Here is a 27,214-nt window from a genome sequence, read left to right as displayed (position 1 = left end):
TTCAATCACTCTCAACTATAGTTGTTCATACAGCCATTCACACACTTCCTAAAACCATAAAATATTTCAAAGTAATTCAAAATAAATATATGCAATCTAAATAAATACTGGAAAATCACACTAATTAATATCAAGAAGTGTGATACACTTCTAATGGTAACTAAAATGAAATGTCTATTTCTTTAAAATTCTGAAAAAATGAGGTATATGACAGGCCCGCTACAGCAGGGTTAAATGCAAAGTATATATAAGTCTCTTTCCATGAAATTGTCCCAAATGTAAACAGCCAATAGCCTCTTGACAAAGACCCATACGGGTTGAAACGCGTAGAGGATTCACCCTGCTACTGAATAATATCAACAAAACTGCTTTTCTGCTACTAAGTCCCTCTAACGGACGGAGACTGGAGGAGAATCCCATACCGCGTACTGTGTGAGTACTGAAGAGCGGTAACGGAATCGACATCGGAGGTTTTCTAATACCTCTCAGTAGACTTGTGCAAGTCTGAACTACCTGGAGGTTCCGGTAACCAGGTGACGTAGAAATCTTAGAAACCGCCAGCTGCGGTCGGCTGTTTGTTTGAGCAGAGTGACTGAGACACAGATTGGAGCCACGGTAAGAAGGCGGATAGCCTTAAGTCTCAAAGACTAATAACTGAGAAACTCATAGAGGCAAATTATCTCTGTTTTCCACATAAACATTCATGGCAAATCTGACACAGAGCCGGTGATAAATACCGACGGCTGTTGGCTGTTTACATTTGGGACAATTTCATGGAAAGAGACTATATACTTTGCATTTAACCCTGCTGTAGCGGGACTGTCATATACCTCATTTTTTCAGACTTTTAAAGAAATAGACATTTCATTTTAGTTACCATTAGAAGTGTATCACACTTCTTGATATTAGTGTAATTTTACAGTATTTATTTAGATTGCAAATATTTATTTTGAATTACTTTGAAATATTTTATGGTTTTAGGAAGTGTGTGAATGGCTGTATGAACAACTATAGTTGAGAGTGATTGAACATCATTATTATTATTATTATTTTTTCTTATAAATATTAGTTCATTAAAATTTTAATAAACATTTATGATTATACATTAACGGTACATTTGAAGTTATTTCTAAATATCTTATCTATATTTTAATAGAGATATTTTTAATAGACATATCCACTTAACCTCCCGCTTTATGCACCCATTGTTTCTTATTATTCTTTGGTTGATTCAAATTGTTACTATCCAGGAAGGGGATAGTTCCTTCAGTGAGGCAGTGGAGATTAGATTCAGCGCTTCACCCAAACCATTGGTTTAAACTGTTTTCCTTTATCTATACTTAAGGAATACTATCTTGGAATTTATATTACAATTTATGTAAAAAATATCTGAATACAGTGCTTATATATGCATTTTAGTGATCAAATATAGGTCCAAAACCTTAAAGATATATACAATTTTAAAATGTAATAAATATATATAAATATATATATATATATATATATATATATATATATATATATATGTAATTTTACCAAGAACATTGTTGTTCCTTATAGAGAATAGTTACATTCTCAAAAACATTTCAGGTCTAGCATTCACATGCTTTAATATATTTATGAATCATACATCTATGTAAGCAAGTTAAATATATACCATATCTCCCTTAGTATGTTGATGTGATAGACTACATGCTCTTCATAACCTCATATTAATGTATAATTAGTAAGTTAGCATAGATTTACATCTACATCAATGCCAATAAACCTAGATGATACTATGTCTCATTTAATATGTTAAAATAATAAACTATCATTCTAGCCTCACATTATTGAAGGAAGAAGTAGGATTCACTGACTTACATCTAATGCCAACAGTTTATTAGGTCTGTTTGTATATTCACTCCCTCAGGGGCCCTAGATCTTAATTTAAAAATCCTAAGGCCTCTCTGGTTCTAAGGATTTTGTCACGGTCCCCACCCCTCTTGGGCATCCTGATTTGCTCTATAATCTGCCATTTAAGATTATCAATATTGCCATCATGGCATAACATTGCTTTGGAGTACACACGCTGGAAGTGTCTGAGAGAGAAAGGTAACTGCACAGCTGAGCAGCTGCAAATTTAGCTGCAAATTTAGCTGCAGGTGTAAGCATACACACCGGAGGAGTCTGAGGTGGAGCAGAACAGTTTAATAACTACACCTGGCTGTGAAAAATCCTGAAGGGGACGGAACACCTAATCCTAACTGAAAGGAGTGAAGGTATAAGTTCTTTCTTACTTATTGTTAATGTTAAGACACTGATGCTTGAGTCACCTATACATAAGGATTACAGGTTACAGCTTGAACAGCTTTTCTCATACAATAACTACTTGAGCGCTGATTAGGATGTTTCTTTTGTATATATATGGTTGGTGTGAGGTACCATTGTGACATTATTTTATAGTTAATTTTGAGTATCTGTGGGGATGTTGAGGAACTTTTGGTGGATTGAAAAATTCTATTCCAGTCTTTCTGTTCTATTTGTATATTAAGGTTGTTAGACCATTTAATTGTGAATGATGGTAGTTGCGTTTTGTGGTGTTCAGTTAATAGCTTCCGGGAGACTGACAGTGGGTGTTGAATTGTGATGCCACTATTGCATAATCTTTCAAAAGGGGTAAGTGGTCGTAGTAGGTCTGTCTTGTGGGGTGTTGTCTGAAGAAAATGGTGTGGTTGTGCATATTTTAACCCACTTGTATATCTCCCACCTGCTAGGTTATCCAATTTTTTTCTCTCTTTCAATTCCCTCCCCCCCCCCTCTGTAAATCTGCATAAGGGGATTGTATACTCCCATTCGGTCATTCTTCTAAATCCTCTGTCTAATCCCCCTATCATTTCAGTGTTCAGTACAATGGGAAATAAGGGAGATCTACCCGAGGTTATGTGTTGTGAGGTTGATATAATTTTGTCCAAGGTTCTTAAAAAGTGTTTATGAGTTTCCAGGTACTGGCATTGTGGGGGTCTTAAATCATTTGGTACCCAGCATAGGGCATTTACAAAGGGTGCTTTAAGAACATGAGAGTCTATAGAAACCCATGCTTTGTGTGTCAATGCTCCGTGCCAATCTAGAACTCTCTGGAGTGTCACTGCTTTATACTATTCTTCAATGTTTGGAAGTCATAAACCTCCATATGTGGTTGTTCTATAAAGGGTGTTACGTGTAATTCTAGGTTTGCATTTCCCCCATATGAATGAGTTAATGTGACTTTGTTATCGACTCAGAAACCAATTGGGTAAATGTATTGATAGGGCTTGTAGGATATAGAGGATTTTGGGAAGGGTGGTCATCTTTATGGATTGGATCTGTCCCCACCATGAGAGAGGTTTAATTGCCCAATTGTTTAGGTCTCTATGTATATTATGTAGTAGAGTGTTATAGTTCTTTTCAAATAAAGATGAGGGGTGAGGGGAGAAGTGTACTCCCAGGTATTTTATGGAGTCTGTTTGTAGTCATAGTGGGCTAATGGAAAATAATTTGCGGAACTCAGTTGGTGTAAGGGAGATGTTTAGGATTTCTGATTTTGATTTCTTTACTAAGAAATTGTAGTATCGGCCAAATTTGTCAATTTCCTGTATGATAGCTGGGATGGATAATGATGGGAGCATTACCGAGAATAGAACATCGTCCGTGTACATGGCAATTTTAAAGTTGTTGGGTCCTATTGGGATTCCTGTTATATTTTCATTATTGGGGATATAGGATGCCAAGACTTCCATAGTTAAAATGAACAGGATGGGGGATAGTGGGCAGCCCTGACGTGTGCCATTTTGTATAGGAAAAGGTTTGGATAACATGCCGTTAGCTTTTACACTAGCACTTGGTTTGGTGTAAAGGTTAAGAATCCGTAAAATTATTTTGGGTCCGAATCTGAATGATGTTAGTGTGATTGTAAGAAATTGGCAACTTGTTCTATCGATTGCTTTTTCAGCATCCGTCGTGATAAGGACCGATTTAATATCATGAAATTTAGCAAATTCCATAAGTGTTAAGGCTCTAAGTGTATTATCTAGGGCTTCTCGATGGGGAACGAATCCTGCCTGATCTATGTGTATTAGATTATTTAAAACAGTGTTTATGCAATTTGATAGTATTTTACTAAAAATTTTGATGTCTGTGTTTAATAATGAAATTGGTCGGTAGCTACTAGGGTTGTCTTGTGGTTTTTCAGGTGTGAGTAATAAAGAAATGTGGGCTGTCAACATGTCTTTTGAGAATTTGGAGGAATTGTCTATGTCCTGGAATAGTGTTAGGAGATGTGGGGCCAAGAGGTCTTTGAAGGTCTTATAATATTGGTTGGTAAAACCACCTGGTCCTGGGCTCTTGCCTAATGGAAGTTGCGAGATAACTGTTCATATTTCAGTCAAAGATATTGGTTTGTCTAAGGGTTAGTTTATTTAAACCTGCCATCTCTATGTATTGCTGTGTGATTTTAAAGTGTTCTTGTGATGATGGGGTCTTCAGGTTATATAGTTGTTTGTAAAAATCGCTAAGGTGATTCGCAATACCTTTACTGTCATAGATATATGTATCGCACGATTTTTTAAGTCTGTGTATATGTGTAAAGCAAATTTTTGCTTTTAAAGCTCTCGCTAGTAGAGGGCCCGCTCCCACTTTCGGTTACCTTCGTAGAAGAATGTCTCCCTTAACATTAGGGTTTTTCGTTGTGCTTCTTTTAGTAGGATGCTATTAATCTCTTTCCGTGTGTTTGTGAGTGATGTTAAGAGGTTAACATTTTTGGGAGTTTTTATGTTGTAATTCCTGTTGTCTTAGTTGTGTGGTCAGAGAATTAATTGTTGTGTTGTATGTTTTTTTTAGGTGTGCCTTTTGTTTAATACATTCTCCCCATATGACTGCCTTATGCGCTTCCCATGGTGTTAAGGGGGAAGAATCGGGGGTGTTATTAAACTGGAAATATTCTGAAATAGAGGTTGTTAAGGATTGTAGGTTCGGTGGATGGTGTATTAAATATTCATCTAGTCTCCATATGAATGGATGAATTGGAGAGTTAGGCCATACTAAGTCGAATGTGATCATTGAGTGGTCTTTCCAGGTTGTCGGAGTTATTTCAGTGTCAGAGATAAGTGGCAGGCTAGATTGGTCTATGAATAGGTAATCAATTCTGGAGTAGATGGACTAAGGGTAGAATGTGTAATTCCTTTGTTGAGGATGCTGAATCCTCCATGTGTCAACTAGGTATTTGCAACAATTATAGACCGAGTCTAGGGGGTCTGAGTGTCCTAGGGTTCAAGTTGATGAGTCCAGTGTTGGATCCATTGTTACATTTAAATCGACACCAACTATCACTGTGCCTTTTCTGTTCTCAAGTACTAGGGATAAAAGTCGTTTAAAAAAGGAAGTTCTATTTGAATTTGGAGCATAAACATTAACCATTGTGATGGGCCTGTTAAATGATAATCCCACTACTATAAGGATTCTGCCCTCTTTATCTGAGGTGGTGTTTATTAACTGAAAGGGGATGCTATGGTGGAAAATAATTCCCACTCCATTTCTTTTCTTCTCATTGGAATTAAAGTATCCCACTGGGAAGTCTTTAGAGGAGAAATTTGGTTCAGCAGATTTTGGAAAATGGGTTTTCTGTATGAGAACAATTGAGCTTTTTTATTTTGCGAACCATTTCAAAGCTATGGAGCACTTAGTGGGTGAGTTAAGGCTCTTAGTGTTTTGCAAGATTATATGTATGGGTTTATTCATGGTAAAAATGTGTATAGGTAGATAAGCCTGTGTGGGAGTATATGTAATGTCTTACCTTGATGTAGAGCTGGGAGAGTGATGGTATGGCCTCCGCCCTGGGACCCATGCGATAGAGGGAGAGAAATAGCTTCTGTGGAGTGTTACAGCATGACAAATTCTCTTGGTTAGGCAAGTCAGCTAGAATGAAAAAGTGAATAGTGAGCATTGAGTAAACAAAAATTACAACATTTAAAATAAAAACAATAACAAGAATAAACATAAACAGTGGGTTGGACCCAATAAGGGCCATGTAAACAGGTTAGGTGGGGGGACCTGTAGCAGCTAATACTTCTACTGCTCCTTGAGCTTTAACTAATCTTAATCTTAGGGAAAGTCAAGCGTTAACCTTCTCTGAAGGCATTGTGTTGGTCAATGAGGTTCAGTCATTTTTGTTGCTAACCGCTTCCTAGTGGGGGGTAAATTAAGGGGCTTGTGGGGTTATTAGCAGACTATGCTGCTAGAAAGTCTGTGAAGAAGTGCCAATTATTCTCCGATACTGGCAACTGGACACAGTCTGTTATGCTAGTGCAATTTCCGAAGTAGAATTCAACTGACTAAGAAGTAAAGTTCTTCATGGCGGTGAATTGCTTCTGGTATCTGTGGATGGATTCGTAGAAGCAGAGGGTTTATTCCTCTTAGGTATTGTAGTCCACTTTTGGTGTTGAGAATTAGGTTGATTAGTCCTATGGGACTGGGAGTCTTGTATCGTGTCTTCCGTTTGTGGTAGGTTCGGTTGTGGAACGCTCAATTGGGAACAAAATCTTTCAAGATCTTCTAGGTCTCTATATATCGCTTCTTTGTTGTCCTTTAGTACTTTTAAGGAAAAGGGGAATCCCCATTGATATGGGATACCAAGTCCTCTTAGGTGTGTTGTGAGGAACCCTATTTCCTTGCGTTTTGAGAGTGTAAAAGGGCTCAAGTCCGCATATATTTGTATTGTGGATCCTTCTATTTGTATTGGTGTTTTCTTCCTGGCCGCCGACAGGATTTTCTCTTTTTCCTGAAAGTAGTGACATTTCAATATAACGTCCCTTGGTGGAGCTGAGGCTGATGGCTTAGGTCATAAAGCTCTATGAGCTCTGTCCTTGATTATGGTGGTATCATTCTCAGTGTTCAGCAAGAAACAGAATACATTTTGGATATACTGTGGGAGGTCAGTAGGTGTTACAGTTTTGGGGATTCCCCTGATTCTAATGTTCTGGCGGCGGCCCCTGTTATCCAGATCTTCTATCTGGGTTTGTAGTTGTATGATATCATTAGTTTTGATGTTGCATTTGCATTGTTTTTAAGTTAGTAGATTCAGAGCACTCCTCAGCGTGTTCTTTAAGCTGATGTACTCGGTTACCTAAGTCTGTGATGTCTTTTTTAACATCAGCTAGTCCATCTTTGATTATCTGACATACATAAAGGTTGTAAAGTCTTCATTGGAAGGTACATATTTTAAGTCAGCTCTGGTGAGAGGGTGGTCCTCTTCCTGCAATGCAGTGCCTGTATCCTCTCTATCTTCACCTGCTTCAGCATGTGGGAAACTGGCGAGGAAATACTTGAAGTTTCCATAGTTTTGAAATATGAGTTCATTTTTGCACTTGAGGTAACAGCAGGTTTCAGGTTCTTGTCAGAGTCTGCTTTTTAGAAGTCATTGTCGTTGTTGCTATATTTGTCTTGGGCTTGAAGGATAGATAAAGTCTATCGGCTAGATTTGGAGTTTTGTCGGTAACGACCCGAAAAACTAACGCCGGCTTTTTTCTGGCCGCACCATAAAAATAACTCTGGTATTGAGAGTCCACATAAAGGCTGCGTTAGGCTCCAAAAAAGGAGCATAGAGCATTTTTAACGCAGCTTCAACTCTCGATACCAGAGTTGCTTACGCAAGCGGCCAGCCTCAAAAACGTGCTTGTGCACAATTCTCTCATAGGAAACAATGGGGCTGTTTGAGCTGAAAAAAACCTAACACCTGCAAAAAAGCCGCGTTCAGCTCTTAACGCAGCCCCATTGTTTGCTATGGGGAAACACTTCCTACATCTGCACCTAACACCCTAACATGTACCCCGAGTCTAAACTCCCCTAACCTTACACTTATTAACCCCTAATCTGCCGCCCCCGCTATCGCTGACCCCTGCATATTATTATTAACCCCTAATCTGCCGCTCCGTAAACTGCCGCTACTTACATTATCCCTATGTACCCCTAATCTGCTGCCCTAACATCGCCGACCCCTATATTATATTTATTAACCCCTAATCTGCCGCCCACAACGTCGCCTCCACCTAACTACACTTATTAACCCCTAATCTACCGAGCGGACCTGAGTGCTACTATAATAAAGTTATTAACCCCTAATCCGCCTCACTAACCCTATAATAAATAGTATTAACCCCTAATCTGCCCTCCCTAACATCACCGACACCTAACTTAAATTATTAACCCCTAATCTGCCGACCGGAGCTCACCGCTATTCTAATAAATGTATTAACCCCTAAAGCTAAGTCTAACCCTAACACTAACACCCCCCTAAGTTAAATATAATTTACATCTGACGAAATTAATTAACTCTTATTAAATAAATTATTCCTATTTAAAGATAAATACTTACCTGTAAAATAAATCCTAATATAGCTACAATATAAATTATAATTATATTATAGCTATTTTAGGATTAATATTTATTTTACAGGCAACTTTGTAATTATTTTAACCAGGTACAATAGCTATTAAATAGTTAAGAACTATTTAATAGCTAAAATAGTTAAAATAATTACAAATTTACCTGTAAAATAAATCCTAACCTAAGTTACAATTAAACCTAACACTATACTATCAATAAATTAATTAAATAAACTACCTACAATTACCTACAATTAACCTAACACTACACTATCAATAAATTAATTAAATACAATTCCTACAAATAAATACAATTAAATAAACTAGCTAAAGTACAAAAAATAAAAAAGAACTAAGTTACAAAAAATAAAAAAATATTTACAAACATAAGAAAAATATTACAACAATTTTAAACTAATTACACCTACTCTAAGCCCCCTAATAAAATAACAAAGACCCCCAAAATAACAAAATGCCCTACCCTATTCTAAATTACTACATTTCAAAGCTCTTTTACCTTACCAGCCCTGAACAGGGCCCTTTTCGGGGCATGCCCCAAGAAATTCAGCTCTTTTGCCTGTAAAAAAAAACATACAATACCCCCCCCCAACATTACAACCCACCACCCACATACCCCTAATCTAACCCAAACCCCCCTTAAATAAACCTAACACTAAGCCCCTGAAGATCTTCCTACCTTGTCTTCACCCTACCAGGTTCACCGATCCGTCCTGAAGAGCTCCTCCGATGTCCTAATCCAAGCCCAAGCGGGGGTCTGAAGAGGTCCATGATCCGGCTGAAGTCTTCATCCAAGCGGGAGCTGAAGAGGTCCATGATCCGGCTGAAGTCTTCATCCAAGCGGGAGCTGAAGAGGTCCATGATCCGGATGAAGTCTTCGAACAACGGCATCTTCAATCTTCTTTCTTCCGGATCCATCTTGCAGACCTCCGACGCGGAACATCCTCTTCTCCCGACGCCTACTCGCCGAATGACGGTTCCTTTAAGGGACGTCATCCAAGATGGCGTCCCTCGAATTCCGATTGGCTGATAGGATTCTATTAGCCAATCGGAATTAAGGTAGGAATATTCTGATTGGCTGATGGAATCAGCCAATCAGAATCAAGATCAATCCGATTGGCTGATCCAATCAGCCAATCAGATTGAGCTCGCATACTATTGGCTGATCGGAACAGCCAATACAATGCAAGCTCAATCTGATTGGCTGATCGAATCAGCCAATCGGATTGAACTTGATTCTGATTGGCTGATTCCATCAGCCAATCAGAATATTCCTACCTTAATTCCGATTGGCTGATAGAATCCTATCAGCCAATCGGAATTCGAGGGACGCCATCTTGGATGACGTCCCTTAAAGGAACCGTCATTCGGCTAGTAGGCGTCGGGAGAAGAGGATGTTCCGTGTCGGAGGTCTGCAAGATGGATCCGGAAGAAAGAAGATTGAAGATGCCGTTGTTCAAAGACTTCATCCGGATCATGGACCTCTTCAGCTCCCGTTTGGATGAAGACTTCAGCTGGATCATGGACCTCTTCAGCTCCCGCTTGGATGAAGACTTCAGCCGGATCATGGACCTCTTCAGCCCCCCGCTTGGGCTTGGATTAGGACATCGGAGGAGCTCTTCAGGACGGATCGGTGAACCTGGTAGGGTGAAGACAAGGTAGGAAGATCTTCAGGGGCTTAGTGTTAGGTTTATTCAAGGGGGGTTTGGGTTAGATTAGGGGTATGTGGGTGGTGGGTTGTAATGTTGGGGGGGTATTGTATGTTTTTTTTTACAGGCAAAAGAGCTGAATTTCTTGGGGCATGCCCCGCAAAGGGCCCTGTTCAGGGCTGGTAAGGTAAAAGAGCTTTGAAATGTAGTAATTTATAATAGGGTAGGGCCTTTTGTTATTTTGGGGGTCTTTGTTATTTTATTAGGGGGCTTAGAGTAGGTGTAATTAGTTTAAAATTGTTGTAATATTTTTCTTATGTTTGTAAATATTTTTTTATTTTTTGTAACTTAGTTCTTTTTTATTTTTTGTACTTTAGCTAGTTTATTTAATTGTATTTATTTGTAGGAATTGTATTTAATTAATTTATTGATAGTGTAGTGTTAGGTTAATTGTAGGTAATTGTAGGTAGTTTATTTAATTAATTTATTGATAGTATAGTGTTAGGTTTAATTGTAACTTAGGTTAGGATTTATTTTACAGGTAAATTTGTAATTATTTTAACTATTTTAGCTATTAAATAGTTCTTAACTATTTAATAGCTATTGTACCTGGTTAAAATAATTACAAAGTTGCCTGTAAAATAAATATTAATCCTAAAATAGCTACAATATAATTATAATTTATATTGTAGCTATATTAGGGTTTATTTTACAGGTAAGTATTTAGCTTTAAATAGGAATAATTTATTTAATAAGAGTTAATTAATTTCGTTAGATTTAAATTATATTTAACTTAGGGGGGTGTTAGTGTTAGGGTTAGACTTAGCTTTAGGGGTTAATACATTTATTAGAATAGCGGTGAGCTCCGGTCAGCAGATTAGGGGTTAATAATTGAAGTTAGGTGTCGGCGATGTTAGGAAGGGCAGATTAGGGGTTAATACTATTTATTATAGGGTTAGTGAGGCGGATTAGGGGTTAATAACTTTATTATAGTAGCGGTGCGGTCCGCTCAGCAGATTAGGGGTTAATAAGTGTAGGCAGGTGGAGGCGACGTTGAGGGGGGCAGATTAGGGGTTAATAAATATAATACAGGGGTCGGCGGCAGTGGCGACTCTAGGAACAATATATAGGGGGGGCACATAAGATACCACAGTCAAAACTGAGGGGGCACTAATAATTTTTCCACTAAATTATACCCCTGAATATACAAACATATACACACACACATACACACACTCATACATACACATACTCATACATACACACACTCATACTCATACATACACACTCATACATACACACACACACACACTCATACACACATATACACACACTCATACACACACACACTTTCATACATACACACACACACTCATACATACACACACACACACACACACTCATACATACACACACACACTCATACATACACACACTCATACATACACACACACACACACTCATACATACACACACGCACACACACACTCATACATACACACACACACACTCATACATACACACACACACTCATACATACATACACACACACACACACACACACTCATACATACATACACACACACACTCATACATACACACACACACTCATACATACACACTCATACACACACACACACTCATACATACACACACACACTCATACATACACACACACACACTCATACATACACACTCATACACACACACATACTATAGTGTTATTTTAATTTAAATAGCTTTTAATTGTTTTCAGTCCAGGAGTGAAAGAGAATATTTCACCAGCTTTGAAGTAAAAATTACTAAAAAGCTTATCTCCAAGGTGTTAAAAATGCTACATAAAAGTGATGGTGGAAAATTCAGTACATCCTGCTCCATAGGTAACACAGAGAGCTCTCACACTGCCCTTCCTAAGCCTTGATTCATACAATTTATGCAGGGTAGCAGCTCTGTAAAACCTATAGTACTGACTGTTTCTAAGGTTATTGATTGTACTCCATTTTCAGTCAAAAGTATAATAAAAAGGCCTAATCTGGGTAGTGTTGCTACTTTTAGGAGCTGTTTCAGCCCCCATTTGAGAAAAAGATTAGTAGACTTGTGTGCAAATCATTGCAGATATACACATAGAATATAGCTCACAATGTGTTATGAAAAAAAAATCTGTTCATTTTACAGGGACTTTAAATTCATTTTTTTTCTGCAGCAGAAAAGAGCAAAATTTTAATTCCCTGTAAACTGTACAGATTTTTTTCATAACACATTGTGTGAGTTACATGTGTATATATATATATATATATATATATATATATATATATATATATATATATATATATATATATATATATATATATATATATATATATGTGTTTTTTTGTTTTGTTTTTAAGTACAAAGCTAGGGAGAGAGTATGAAATTAATCTAAAGAATTTAGATAATTTATAAAACTACTGTGCGTACTTTCAAACGCCAAAAAGTAGTGGTGCAGATCCTCTAAGATATAAAAATATTTTTACTTGAAAGAGAGAAATATATATCTGTATATAATTGAGAGGGGATTCAGCACTCTTATTGCTCATAGCGGTCTTCCAGAGGGTGAGGGACCCACACCACAAACAGACCAAAAACTGGCGGTCAAATAGATATTAAAGTGCAGAGACCATTTATATATATATTCAATATTTTCCACATATATAGTACAGCACAAGACCATAAATAGGCATATAGCCACTAACATAAATCAACTATCTTGGACTGTACTATATATGTGTATATATAAGTGTATATTTGCTTATTTTTGTGATGCATCACTGAACTGTCCAATGTTTTTTCATTGACTTAATAAATGGTCTCTGCACTTTAATATCTATTTTGCCACCAGTTTTTAATCTGTCAGTGGTGTGTGTGTGTCTCTCCCTCTGGGAGACCTCTTTGAGCAATAAAAGAGTGCTTAATATCCTCTCTTAATTATAAAAGGTTTCCTAAAAAGCAAATAGTTATATATATATATATATATATATATATATATATATATATATATATATATATATATATATATATATAAAATGTGTGTGTGTATGTATAAAACACACACATTGCCAGCAGCATCTCAGTCCTACACAATAATCATAGGATTTCAAATAGCTAGCATTAGTTTCTGTTAGCACCTAGTCCCTTAGTATAGCAGTTTCAGTATCACCCCCTCCCCCCCACACGGGGGGGGGGGGGGTCGCGAGTGGCGGGGGAGGGGGTGATACTGAAACTGCTATACTAAGGGACTAGGTGCTAACAGAAACTAATGCTAGCTATTTGAAATCCTATGATTATTGTGAAGGACTGAGCTGAAACACACAACTACAACCTCACCTATGTGTGCCTAGGCTACAGTTAACTCTGAAGAATCATGTTTAATCTTACCCCGGCCCAGAATCAGATCTTCAGACTATCTTTATCTATCTTTGCTGCCACTGACAGCCAGTGCCTGGCTGCTAGTGCTGCTCCTTCCCGCGCTCTCTGCTTGCTCTGTCCTGAGGCTGCACACAAAAGCACCTACTGGCTGGCTCCTCCCTCTTCCTGTCCAGTCTCCAGTCATGTTCCTTGTGCTGTGTAGGAACATGACCTGGCTGGAACTGGAGAGGAGAAGCAAATTGCATAGCGCCAGCAACATGCATGCAGATGGGGAACACAGGGAGACGCGCTGCTGCTGCTCATATTGCTACTCAGTCACTCTAAGTCATTTTTGTAATAAAAAAACACGGGCCCATTATAAAAAAAAATAAAGTATATATCAGTTCACTTTCAACATTATGCATGTGCTGGGGCTGGGGGGGGCAGACAGGGGGGCAAGCCTTGAGATAAGGGGGGCAAATGCCCCCCCTGGCCCCCCTGTAGCGACGCCACTGGTCGGCGGTGTTAGGGGCAGCAGATTAGGGGTACATAAGTATAACGTAGGTGGCGGTCGGCAGATTAGGGGTTAAAAAAAATATTCGAGTGTCGGCGATGTGGGGGGACCTCGGTTTAGGGGTACATAGGTAGTTTATGGGTGTTAGTGTACTTTAGAGCACAGTAGTTAAGAGCTTTATAAACCGGCGTTAGCCCAGAAAGCTCTTAACTACTGACTTTTTTCCTGCGGCTGGAGTTTTGTCGTTAGATGTCTAACGCTCACTTCAGAAACGACTCTAAATACCGGAGTTAGAAAGATCCCATTGAAAAGATAGGAGACGCAATTGATGTAAGGGGATCTGCGGTATGGAAAAGTCGCGGCTGGAAAGTGAGCGTTAGACCCTATTTTGAGTGACTCCAAATACCGGCGGTAGCCTAAAACCAGCGTTAGGAGCCTCTAACGCTGGTTTTCACGGCTAACGACAAACTCCAAATCTAGGTCTATATTTCCAGTAATTATTAAGCTTTAGGTTCCTTCTAATGTTCTGATCTCCAGAAGGTGGTTGCAATTGAAGAATGCTTTCTGCAAGGTGTTTTATTTTAGTCCCAGAATTAGTGGTGTGCAGCTTTATAGCTTAAGTATGTTATATAGGCATTTATTCAGAGTGTCATTGAGATTTGCATATTTGGCCCTCCAATGATGACTTGATAAGCCTGTGTAAATTTTGGACTTTGCTAGGCCGTTTTGATGAAAAGTACACAATGCTCTAAGTTAAATTGTTGTTCGTTGTGAGGGATTTATGTATAGTACAATGCCTTTAATGTGAGGAGGGTTAATTACATACTGTGTATTATGCTGATTGCATTTCTTTAGTTAGAGGTATGTTACCCCCGATTTGTATATATGTGCCCCTTGTGCTTCATATCAGTCCTTGGGCATATGATGTGCCTTTAAATCACTGTCCAGTTCAGTTATTAGTGCAGACTTGTTGGCTGTGGCCTGCAAGCATACACTGAGTATTTGAGCTATGTAGCGGTGTAAGGCCACGGCTAGGCCTCAGGCGGCCGTGTCAGTTATGCAGTCCGACTTACTTGTTGGTTGAGTAGGTTTCCCTTGTGGGTTTAGCCTAGAGAGACAGCGTAACAGAGCTTCACTCTGATGTGGCCATGCTAGACTCCGGCCGACTCCGTCCCTAGTTTTGCTTATTTTTAATTAACATTGTGCTGATTTTCAGACTCCTAACCAAGACCCAAAGTTTTAGGAGTATACTGATGTATACCTACTCCAGCTTGCTGCTGTTTGTGTAAAGGGTCTTTCATATGCAGAGGAAGGCAGGAGGGGTGGAGTGTCTGCTTTATCTGGGTGTTCCAGTCAACCTAATCAAAAGTACTAAATTGGGAGCATCTAAGTAAGTTTTTAAAATGTTTTATACTGGATTTTTAGATCAGCATCTGTGCATATTATTCTTTATAGTAGTGTCTATTGCATGCAGTTATATGAAATTTGGTGTATACTGTCCCTTTAAGAGCTGTGAATACTACAGAACAGCACCTCTTTATAGCTGCAATCTTACTACCCGGCTGATTTGTGACACTTCTTTATCTGCTGTTTCTCATCTTCCTTTCTGCTCCAAAGACTGATTAAAAAGCCTCACAGGACAATGGATACAGACCTGATGGCAGAAAATGCAAAGCTCCTGAACCACATATGCAGATTTCTTATCTGCTTCAGGTGACACTGGTGCTTAAGTGTGCAGCTGGCATTAGTCGCATCACCAAATTACTTTTCTAATCAAGTAACATTAGGCTTCTTTATTTCTTATATATCTGTATATATATTTATTGAAAAGTGAGATGCTTTACATTCCAGAGCACAAACACAATGTAGGTCTATTACAAGAATAAATATGATGTGAGTACTAGGGATGGTTCAAAAAGGCAAGATCCTTACAGATCTGCCATAAGGGGATGTATTATCTACAAAAAGAGCATGAATGTCTATTATTTTAGACTCCCCTGCTTAATTTAGCAGTGAAAACACCCAGCCATTAGGGGGTGCTGTTCTCACCAGCTAAATGATGATAGAGAACATATGGCTGCTGAAAACTTAAAGGGACAGAAAAGTCAAAATAAGACTTTCATGATTCTGATAGAGCATACCAAAGTAATATTATAAGTGACCAGATGTGTTAGCCTCATTTTTTTAATCAGGTTTGCTAATTAAGGGCTAGATTACGAGTGGCGTGTTAACAGTTACGAGCAAGCAAAAAAGGATTTATTGCGGGTGTTTGCGTGCGTCAGGTTTTCCACTTGTATTACAAGTTAAAAGCAAATCGATCGCTTGAGCATAATCGCAATTTACACAAGAATACTTACCATGTCCTCAGAGCTCTGGTTAACTGTTCCATGAAACAGAAAAAGTGTCACAAAACACATCAAAAATACATTTAAAAGTACAGTTACACTCAATAAGATATAAGGTCTCAGGTGATAAATACAAACAGTCATGGCCAAAAATATTGGCACCCCTGCATTTCTGTCAGATAATGCACCACTTCACCCAGAAAATTGTTGTAATTACAAATGTTTATGCATTCTCATGTTTATTTCTTTTGTTCGTATTGGTATGATACACAAAAAGTAGAGAGAAAAAAGCCATATCTGACACATTCCACGCAAAACTCCAAAAATGGACTGGACAAAATTATAGACCACCTTAATTTAATATTTGGTAGCACACCCCTTGGAAAAAATAACTGAAATCAATTACTTCCTGTAACCATCAATGAGTTTCTTACACCTCTCTAGTGGAATTTTGGACCACTCTTTTTTTTTTGGCCAACTGCTCCAGGTCTCTCAGATTGGAAGGGTTCCTTTTCCCAACTGCTGTTTTGAGATCTCTCCGCAAGTGTTCTATGGGATTGAGATCAGGACTCATTGCTGGCCAGTTCAGTACTCTCCAGCGCTGTGTTTTAAACCATTTCTGGGTGCTTTATGATGTGTGCTTTGGGTCATTGTCAAGCTGTAAGACCCATGACCTCTGACAGAGACCCAACTTTCTGACACAGGGCCCTACATTGCACCACATAATTCTTTGGTAGTCTTCAGATTTCAGAATGCCATTCACACAGTCAAGACATCCAGTGCCTGAAGCAACACAGCAACCCCAAAACATAAGTGAACCTCCACCATGTTTGACTGTAGGGACTGTATTATTTTCTTTAAAAGCCTCATTTCTTTTTCTGAAAACAGTAGTATTATGGGCTTTAACAAAAAACCCATAATACCTCACAGATTTGGACTGGAGGCTATCAAGTACTCTCTTGACATGTACAGTAATTATGATGAGAAGTTGAAGAGTTATCTACTCAGAGTAAGAGAATAAGAGTTATCTAGTCAGAATCAAACAAAATTGTACAGATGAGCTGGACTTTCGTAGGGAGGAGGACATTCTGAAAGTCCAACTACTTGAACGTGGTTAGTCTGAAAAAACAATTAATAGAGCATTCTTGGAGGTTAGTAGGTTGGATAGGTCGACTTTACAACAGGGACGCAACTTACAACAGCATTAAAAAATTGATGATGATAAACTCAAATTTGTCAGCTCCTATAGTCCAAAATTTAACGAAATTTGCAAAATTATTGGCAAACACTTAACTCTATTAATAGAGGAGGAGAGTTTTGAAAAACTGTGCCTAGGGTGTGTAACTTTGTTTCCAAACGTGGATGCACTTTAGGCAACATTCTAGCACCTAGCATGGTTATTTATACATCATCTGCCATGATATATATAAGCAAAATTCCATCAGATATATATAGAAATATGTATTTATGAATAAAAAGAAAATATTCTGCTATGTCGTAAGCGCAGTTGAGAATACGCAACTGGGTTTGCAAGCAAGTAGGGTGTTTTTTCTCGACTTTTATTGCTCCATTCAGTGGCGTCACTAGGCTTGGAGGCCTATTTATCAAATGTCTGTCGGACCTTATCCGACAGTGCGGATCAGGTCTGACAGACATCGCTGAATGCGTAGAGCAATACGCTCTCCATATTCAGCATTGCACCAGCATCTCTTGTGAGCTGCTGGTGCAATGCCGCCCCCTGCAGACTCGCGGCCAATCAGGGGTGTCAATCAAGCCGATCGTACTCGATCAGGTTGAATTGTGGCGATCTCTGTCCGCCTCATCAGAGCAGGCGGACAGGATTATGAAGAGAGGTCTTTAGAAACACGGGCCCTCATGCTCCATTCGGAGCTTGATAAATGGGCCTCTATGTGTCACCCGGTGCGGAAACTCATGGTGTCACACCCCCTTCTGGTAATTAATTTTTATATATACAGTATATATATATATATATATATATATATATATACTGTATATATAAAAATTATACACACATATACACATACTCACACAGTGAGTTAAAAAAAGTTATATATAACAATGTTTTATATATATATATATATATATATATATATATAGTTAAAAAACATATTTTTTTTATGCTAAACGATTGATATATTTTTTTTAAAGCGCAGCTAAGCACACACTGTCCTCAAAAGTAATTTTGAATTGAAAGCCTAAGCCTTAAGCCATTTAAAAATGACATTGGAACAGCCAATAGAATGCAAGCTCAATCCTATTGGCTGATTGGATCAACCAATAGGATCTAAGTTCAATCCAATTGGCTGATTGCATCAGCCAAAAGGATTTTTTCAACCTTAATGCCGATTGACTGATAGAATTCTATCAGCCAATCGGAATATAAGGGACGCCATCATGGATGACGTCACTTAAAGGTACCTTAATTCGTCGGGTAGTCGTCGTTGGAAGAGGATGCTCCGCGCTGTATGTCTTGAAGATGGACCCGCTCCGCGTCGGAAGGATGAAGATAGAAGATGCCATCTGGATGAAGACTTCTGCCTGTCTGGAGGACCACTTCTACCCGTCTGGAGGACCACTTCTGCCGGCTTCGTTGAGGACATCTTGCAGCTTGGATGAAGACTTCTCCCGGTAAATGAATCTTCAGGGGTTAGTGTTAAGATTTTTTAAGGGTGTATTGGGTGGGTTTTATTTTTAGGTTAGGGCTTTGGGCCGCAGTAGAGCTAAATGCCCTTTAAAGGGCAATGTCCATCCAAATGCCCTTTTCAGGGCAATGGGGAGCTTAGGTTTTTTTAGTTAGGGTTTTATTTGGGGGTTGGTTGTGTGGGTGGTGGGTTTTACTGTTGGGGGGTTGTGTGTATTTTTTACAGGTAAAAGAGCTGATTTCTTGGGGGCAATGCCCCGCAAAAAGCCCTTTTAAGGGCTATTGGTTGTTTAGTTTAGGCTATGGTTCTTTTATTTTGATAGGGCTATTAGATTAGGTGTAATTAGTTTAAAGATCTTGTAATTAGTTTTGTATTTTGTGTAATTTAGTGTTTGTTTGTTTTTTGTAATTTAGCTAATTGTATTTGATTTATTTGATTGTATTTCATTTAGGTAATTTATTTAACCCCTTAATGACCGGACCATTTTTCAATTTTCTTACCCTTAATGACAATGGCTATTTTTACATTTCTGCAGTGTTTGTGTTTAGCTGTAATTTTCCTCTTACTCATTTACTGTACCCACACATATTATATACCGTTTTTCTCGCCATTAAATGGACTTTCTAAAGATACCATTATTTTCATCATATCTTATAATTTACTATAAAAAATTTTATAAAATATGAGGAAAAAATTGAAAAAAACACACTTTTTCTAACTTTGACCCCAAAAATCTGTTACACATCTACAACCACCAAAAAACACCCATGCTAAATAGTTTCTAAATTTTGTCCTGAGTTTAGAAATACCCAATGTTTACATGATCTTTGCTTTTTTTGCAAGTTATAGAGCAATAAATACAAGTAGCACTTTGCTATTTCCAAACCACTTTTTTTCAAAATTAGCGCTAGTTACATTGGAACACTGATATCTGTCCGGAATCTCTGAATATCCCTTGACATGTATATATTTTTTTTTAGAAGACAACCCAAAGTATTGATTTATGCCCATTTTGGTATGCCACCATTTCACTGCCAAATGCAAGCAAATAAAAAAAAATCGTTCACTTTTTCACAAATTTTGTCACAAACTTTAGGTTTCTCACTGAAATTATTTACAAACAGTTTGTGCAATTATGGCACAAATGGTTGTAAATGCTTCTCTGGGATCCTCTTTGTTCAGAAATAGCAGACATATATGGCTTTGGCATTGCTTTTTGGTAATTAGAAGGCCACTAACTGCCGCTGTGCACCACACGTGTATTATGCCCAGCAATGAAGGGGTTAATTAGGGAGCTTGTAGAGACCTTGAAGGGTTAATTTTAGCTTTAGTGTAGTGTAGTAGACAACCCAAAGTATTGATCTAGGCCCATTTTGGTACATTTCATACCACCATTTCACCGCCAAATGCGAGCAAATAAAAAAAAAAGTAAAATTTTTCACAATTTTAGGTTTCTCACTGAACTTATTTACAAACAGCTTGTGCAATTATGTCACAAATGGTTGTAAATGCTTCTCTGGGATCTCCTTTGTTCAGAAATAGCAGACATATATGGCTTTGGCGTTGCTTTTTGGCAATTAGGAGGCCGCTGCTGCGCACCACACTTGTATTATGCCCAGCAGTTAAGGGGTTAATTAGGTAGCTTGTAGAGAACTTGCAGGGTTAATTTTAGCTTTAGTGTAGAGATCAGCCTCCAACCTGACACATCCCACCCCCTGATCCCTCCCAAACAGCTCTCTTCCCTCCCCCACCCCACTATTGTCCCCGCCATCTTAAGTACTGGCAGAAAGTCTGCCAGTACTAAAATAAAAGGTGTTTTTTTTTTTTTTTTTTTTTTTTTTTAATTATTCATCTGTGATGGACCCCTGCCTTAGCCCCAAACCTCCCTGATCCCCCCCAAACAGCTCTCTAACCCTCCCAACCTACCTATTTGCCACCATCTTGGGTACTGGCAGCTGTCTGCCAGTACCCAGTTTTCCCCAAAAAAGAAAGGTTGGGTTTTTTTGTTTTTTTTTTGCTTGAACAGCGGTTTTCTGTAGTGTAGCTGCCCCCCCCCCACCTAACCCCATCCCCCTACCCTAGCAGATCCTATTATTTTTTTTTTTAAAAAAAAACGTTTTCTGCCCCCCTCTCTCTTCTCTAGTCATTGGTGGCAGGGGTTGCTGCGCGCGCGCACACACACACACATGCACGCGCGCGCGCCTGCAGGCCCCCCCTCCGCACGCTCCCAGCATCCGGCGTGCACAAAGCACTTGAAGGAACCGGATGCCGGGGAGCGATGGGCCGCCCACCGCCTCCCTTGTAAGCTCCCACCATCCCATGCTTTTTAAAGGGTATTGCAGGATGCCTCAATATCGAGGCATCACTGCAATACCCTGAGAGCTGCTGGAAGCGATTGCGATCGCTTCTAGCACTCTCTTAGACAACTGACTTACCAGGTACGTCAGTTTTTGCAGGACGTACCTGGTACGTCAGTTGTCATTAAGGGGTTAATTGTAGTGTAGTGTTAGGTGTTAGTGTAAATTAGGTTAGGTTTTATTTTACAGGTAAATTTGTATTTATTTTAGCTAGGTAGTTATTAAATAGTTAATAACTATTTAGTAACTATTCTACCTAGTTAAAATAAATACAAACTTGCCTGTGAAATAAAAATAAACCCTAAGCTAGATACAATGTAACTATTAGTTATATTGCAGCTAGCTTATGGTTTATTTTATAGGTAAGTATTTAGTTCTAAATAGGAATAATGTAGTTAATGATAGTAATTTTATTTAGATTTATTTAAATTATATTTAAGTTAGGGGGGTTAGGGTTAGACTTAGGTTTAGGGGTTAATAAATTTAGAATAGTGGCGGCGACGTTGGGGGCGGCAGATTAGGGGTTAATAAATGTAGGTAGGTTGCGGTGACATTTGGGGAGGGAGATTAGGGGTTAATAAATATAATGTTGGTGGCGGCGATGTCCGGTGTGACAGATTAGGGGTTAATAAGTGTAAGATTAGGGGTGTTCACTTCTTGCCTTTTAACGCCAGGTTTATAAAAACCTGTAATACCAGCGCTGTAGGGAAGTGAGCGGTGAGAATAAAGTGCAAGTTAGCACTGCAATAATCTGGCCGCATGATAATAGCAAATATAAAGAAATGTCTGTGAGAAATGTCCTCTGTGGTGATGTCCAAAGATAATTGATCCCCAAAATGCATAATATCCTGAAATATTGTCCCCAAAAAAATGTAGCAAGGATGAAAAAGTGAAAAAAATTATGAAAAAAATAAAGAAAAAAAGAAAAATAGAAAAAAATCAATAAAATAATCTCCTTGTAGATTCCAAAAAGCCTTGCCCAAGTAAGATTTCATCTCATTATATACCTGTGTAAATCTTTTTGCGTTAACTCACAAAAAATGTCTTTTATACTACTAAAACACCAACATACGCCTCACTATTATTGATGCTTGGGTGGCAGCTAGAGATACAATACACATTTAACAAAAATATGTCCCATATACACGATGCTGATTGCTAGCTGGCCCACTATTCTCTAGTTAGAGTTGATACCTGCATCTAATACCCAAAACATAAGTTGATGACCCAGCCCCTAACGGGTATGTCTCACTCTTATTTAGCTGTAGGCCAGTGGTTTTCACATCAGACCTTATATCAGTCACAATATTATCCACAACTCCAGCTACTGAATTATACGCTTTTATGGGTTATGATTCATGATATCCCCCAAACCCAAACATAGGATTTAGCATACTAAGCCTTACCAATAATAGTGTTTTAGTGGTTTGCCTTCCTTTTTCTTTTCTTTTTTACCTCCATCTAAGATTTGGATCTCACCCCTTCTATAGTTGTTAAAGCTAAGTGTTACTCTAAGTTATTGGCTAGTTGTATATTACTCACTGCTATGTCATCTCCTTAATTCCAGACTACAAATGTCAATTTATCAGTCATTTCACTTCTCACCAGTGTCAGATCCTAGTTAACTTCTTTTTTTCAGTGGTCCATGAGTGACCGTTTATATCATTTAAGGCCCTCCCCGGTGACATATCTCGTCATCTGGGTACAAGAGTGACCATGTGCAGTTAGAGAGGTGATACAACCCTATAAAAGACGAGATTTCATAGTATTATGTTCATTTGCATTGCTATTGTTGAAAAAAGTTAGATTGTTCACAAATAGATGAATGCCTAGAAAATTTATTATTATTATCATTCATTTGTAAAGAGCTGCCAAATTCGTTAGTGCTGGGTACAGTGATAGGGGTATACAATGACAAAGATTTGTGATACAATACAAAACATAACAAAACTAAACAAATCTAGTACAGGAGGAAAAGGACCCTGCTCCAGAGAGCCCACAGTCTATAGGTTAAGGGTACAGAGATATAAGGTTGGGGTAGCTTGTTACATTGGTTGTAGTTGCAGCAGTGAGTCAGGCAGTTCATGTACATGTATTAGTTTGGCTCGGATGAGGGATGGAGGAGAGATGGTAAGCCTCTCTGAATAGGTGGGTTTTCAAGGAGCGTCTGAAGCTATACAAGGTTGGAGACAGTCTTATGGAGCGGGGTAGAGAGTTCCAGAGGACAGGAGCAGCACGTGCAAAGTCTTGGAGGCGGGAGTGGGACGTAGAGATAACAGGAGTGTAGAGACGTAGGTCAGAGGTTGATCGAAGAGGACGGGATGGGGAATATTTCATGATGAGAGAGGAAATATAGTTGTGAGTTAGACTGTTGAGTGCTTTGTAAGTTAGGGTTAATACTTTAAATTGTATTCTGGAGTGTATGGGGAGCCAGTGTAGGGAATGGCAGAGCGGAGCAGCTGATGTAGATCAGTGACTTAGGTGGATGAGTCTAGCTGAAGCATTCATAATAGATTGGATCGAGGAGAGGCGGTGTTTTGGAAGGCCATTTAGGAGTAGATTGCAATAATCAATGTGTGACAAAATGAGGGAATGAATAAGTATTTTTGTATTCCCATTAGGATGGGACGAATTCTGGAAATTTTGTGTAGGTGTGAACGGCAGGATTTGGTAAGCGCTTGTATATGTGGGTTGAATGTGAGTTCTGAGTCTAGTGTGACCCCAAGACAGTGGACCTGGGGTGAGGTGTTGAGAATAGAGCCTCCAACCGACAGAGAAATGTCAGGTGTTGGATGTCTCGAAGAGGGGGGATAAGAAGCAGCTCAGTTTTGGACAGATTGAGTTAGAGATAGTGTGAAGACATCCAAGAGGAAATTGCAGAGAGGCAGTCAGAAATCTGGTTGAGTAAAGAAGGAGAGATATCGGGAGAGGAAAGATAGATTTGGGTATCACCAGCATACAAGTAGTACTGGATTCCAAAGGAGGCTATAAGTTTTCCAAGGCAGGATGTATGGAGAGAGAAAAGCAAGGGGCCCAAGACAGAGCCTTGCGGTACTCCAACTGAGAGAGGCATAGGATCACAAGATATGTTGTTAAAGGAAACTGAAAACGAGTGGTTTCATGCAAACCAGGAGAGGGCTGTGTCTCGGATGCCAAATAAATGTAGAGATTTAATGTCCCCACCCACAAGAGGGGAATGAGAAACCATGTTAAAACATGTTGAAAAGCATCAATATCCCCTACGATTGTAGAAAAAAAAATACAAGATTTTGCCTGCATTGGGGTTTTAGGTGTGGGCACTTGTTGTTATGTGTAGTGTTAAATTTATTTGGATGGGCTTTAGCAATTTGCAGGTGCGGGTGTTAGATTTGTTAGGTATAAACCTCCACTTAACAAAACAATACAAAAGCCATATCACTGTTGGTTTGTATGCAATCAAAACCTGGGTATCTAAAAAAATAAAATAATAATAACATCTTTATATTGCATCCCAGACCTGGTGCTAACAAACTATGGGCAATATTACAAGTTGCGCAGTGTATTTGAAGTTCTAAAAATTAGTAATTGCTCAGTTTTCAGAGCAACAAAGTTAATAATGAAAATATATTGCAAAGTTGTTTCATTATGCATTGCTAAAATCTTTATATAAAAAAGTGTTTACTGTATCTATAACACTGGCTGCCCTGACCCAATACAGGTAGCCCTCAGTTTACGCCGGGGTTAGGGAATGGTTGTAAATCAAAACCGTTGTAAATTGAAACCCAGTTTATAATGTAAGTCAATGGGAAGTGGGGGAGATAGGTTCCAGGCCCCTCTCAAAATTGTCATAAGTAACACTTAATACATTATTTTTAAAGCTTTGAAATGAAGACTTTAAATGCTAAACAGCATTATAAACCTAATAAAATAATCACACAACACAGAATATATAATTAAACTAAGTTAAATGAACAAAAACATTTGCTAATCAACATTATAAACATAATAAAATAATCACACAACACAGACTTCACTTGCATTTTTCTGCGAACAGTTCTTTCTATGCATTACAATCTGGACTGATTTATAGACAGGAAGATCTTGTTCCTTTGAAATCTGCTCGATAGCTCAGGTCTGGTTAAACTGATTAATTTCAACTTGCTTGGCTTTGCAGCAACACAAGCGGACAGCTCCACCTACTGGCTATTTTATGAAATGCAGTGCTTCTCAATGCTTTTCAATAGCAGTCACATGACTGGAAAAAAAGGTTCTTATTCTGAAACAGTGTAAATTGAACCGTTGTAAACCGAGGGCCACCTACTTTGCCCGGTCCCTTATTGCTTTTCACCCTAACAGCCCCAGGGTTTGCACTTTAATTAACTCCTAACTAAATTAACTTAACTAATAAAGGGACATTAAACCCATAAAAAAATATTGTAAATATGGAAAGAATTAATAAAAAGCCATTAGAATGCCTAATAGGCATGTATTTTCAATACTACCATTAATGTGTAGATATTTGGAATGATAAATTCTATTCTTTACACGCCCTCCATGTGGCTTATTATACATAGCCAACCACGGAGGTCTTTACAGGAAGCCCTCAGAAGCACGCACCACTATCTTTTATTCTACAGATTCTGCACGGTGGGACATCATCATCGCTCTGTGCACACGCAATCCACATGCACAGCGTTTGTCACGTGACACTACAGACCTGAGCACGCCAGCAGAAAGAGTAATATTTCCATTGCGCATGCGATCTAGAGCGCACATTTACTAATTAATTATGCATTTAGCTCATTTAAATATGAGCTGTGATTGGCGCTTGCTGCTGGCTCATTACAGGGAGTTCAGCAAGGGGCTGTCTAGCTGGAGCAAACAGACGATTGATGCGCTCTACAAGATAAGCAATATCTAGCTAAGGATTTAACTTTGATAAAATGTATTATGGCAAAAATGTTATTTAAACTACCTTTAGTGTAGTCCCTAAATATGATTGTACTGAATTTATGACCCTTTAACTCCCACTATAAACCCTACCACTACCATTATTAATCTTTTATAGACACTCCCTCAATTATATGTATAAAATGTTAAGTATTCCTGATTTATTAATTGACCAATCAGGATTAAGGTGGAAGAACTTGCATAATTGAGCTATCCAACTTAAAGGGACAGTCTACACCAGATTTTTTTTATTGTTTTAAAAGATAGATAATCCCTTTATTCCCCATTCCCCAGTTTTGCATAACCAACACAATTATATTTATATACTTTTTACCTCTGTGATTATCTAAGCCTCTGCAAACTGCCCCTTTATTTCAGTTCTTTCGACAGACTTGCAGTTTAGCCAATCAGCGCTGGCTTCCAGGTAACTTAACGGGCATGAGCACAGTGTTATCTATATGAAACACATGAACTAACACCCTCTAGTGGTAAAAAACTGTTAAAATGCATTCTAAAAAAGAGGCGGCCTTCAAGGTCTAAGAAATTAGCATATGAACCTCCTAGGTTAAGCTTTCAACTAAGAATACCAAGAGAACAAAGTAAAATTGGTGATAAAAGTAAATTGGAATTATTTTTAAAATGACATGCCCTATCTGAATCATGAAAGTTTATTTTGGACGAGACTGTCCCTTTAACCGATTTTATTATTATTATTATCGGTTATTTGTAGAGCACCAACAGATTTCGCAGCGCTGATAGTTGTTCCCTGCCAATCTTGAGGGTTGTATGTCTTGTGTTAGATTCTTGTCTCTCAGTTTTAAACACTATTTCTGGTTAGGTCATTTGATACACTGTTCTTGGCAGATCAGCCTTTAAGGCACACAAAGGTAATTTGTTTTATTTTGTGGAAGAGAGCACAATTTAAAATGTTTTCTTCTGTTTTGTGAAACAGCTGTTC

Source organism: Bombina bombina, chromosome 1 (assembly GCF_027579735.1).
Source record: "Bombina bombina isolate aBomBom1 chromosome 1, aBomBom1.pri, whole genome shotgun sequence".
Taxonomy (NCBI): domain Eukaryota; kingdom Metazoa; phylum Chordata; class Amphibia; order Anura; family Bombinatoridae; genus Bombina; species Bombina bombina.
This window is presented reverse-complemented; position numbering follows the sequence as displayed.